We start from the raw sequence: 1,364 nt of genomic DNA on the forward strand, positions 1-1,364 counted from the left end.
TAAAAGAGGCCATTAAGGAATGCTTCTTTGACTAGCATGTTGGGCATGCCATGACCACCACCACATAGTGCACCTAATTATGCTAGGATTTCTAGAAATTTCGGTACACTGTATCCGCTTCTTATTGAAGCCATTGTAGCTTCCTCCAAACATCTTTCGCAAACTCTGAGAATGCTTCTTTGAGGGAACTCCAATCTTCTTTGATGCACTTGTGAATGTCACTATACCAAATTTTTGACTTGCCTCTTGCAAGGCAAGTGGGAAGGGCTTCAACATCAAAGTTTCATAATCTTTCCCACCATTATGCATGACAGCTCAAAACTATCCACAAAATCATCACCACTTTCATCCTCCTTCCCATTGAACTTAGGAAATTCCATAATCAATTTTATAAACTGGAAGGAGGCTATGAGAAATCCTCAGTGGGGCAGGGCACCATATAATAAGGTGGAAAAAAAGAAGCACGGGCAGTCTTTATGCCCAAGCACTCTCACACCTCACTAAGGAAAAAGAAAGGGGGTGGGGGGGCACCACCCAGCATGAGCGAGCTAGGATCGCATACTACACATGCAAAATAGAACCCACACAAGGCATACTTCGCACCTAGCACTTGTGCGACAAGAAAGCTCATGAGAGGGTTGTGGAAGGATGCAATGATTATGAAAACAAAGACGACTAAGCACAAACAAAAGACAAGAGGGGTGATGCTTTCATGGATGCCTAATCAAACTCCCCTCTAAGCCAATGCAAATATGCCATGTAAAAGGCAAACAAGACCTCACATCTCTATGCACATAAGCACTTCAATAAAATGATGCAGCATCTTACCACATGACTTATGCACACTAAGAAGCATGGACACAAATATCCTTCAAGCATAAACTTAAGAAGCATCACGAGATGTAAGATCTTTGCAATCTTGTGCATGCTTTGCTATAGCCTCAAGTTGCGTGAGGGTGAGGGCTCTTATTTTCCACCGAACTGTACAAGAATAACCCTAACCATGTGCTAAGTGGGCTTTGTACTAAAACCATGCCCGCATTTGTTCACATTGCCCAATCGCCCATGACTCGTTGGTCCTAGAACACTAGTGAGACATCCAAGGCACCCGTAGCCATGCACTCGGCTAGCTCTTGTCCTCTTAACCTCGTTAATGCCAAAGTGCCTTAGTTATGCCTCAACCCACATCCAGCATTAACGATCGACATAGGATCGTTGTCTTAATATTACTCCCCCCTTTTGGAAGAGTTTTTGTCCTCGAAAACAAAAGTTGGAAATCTCTTTTTGAGCACGCTAATGTTTTCCCAAGTGGAACCTTCCCTAGGCCTGTTGTTCCACTTGATTAAAGCTTACTAAGATGAACA

This window comes from Cibotium barometz, chromosome 21 (genome assembly GCF_041138505.1).
Source record: "Cibotium barometz isolate CiBa-2024 chromosome 21, ASM4113850v1, whole genome shotgun sequence".
Taxonomy (NCBI): domain Eukaryota; kingdom Viridiplantae; phylum Streptophyta; class Polypodiopsida; order Cyatheales; family Cibotiaceae; genus Cibotium; species Cibotium barometz.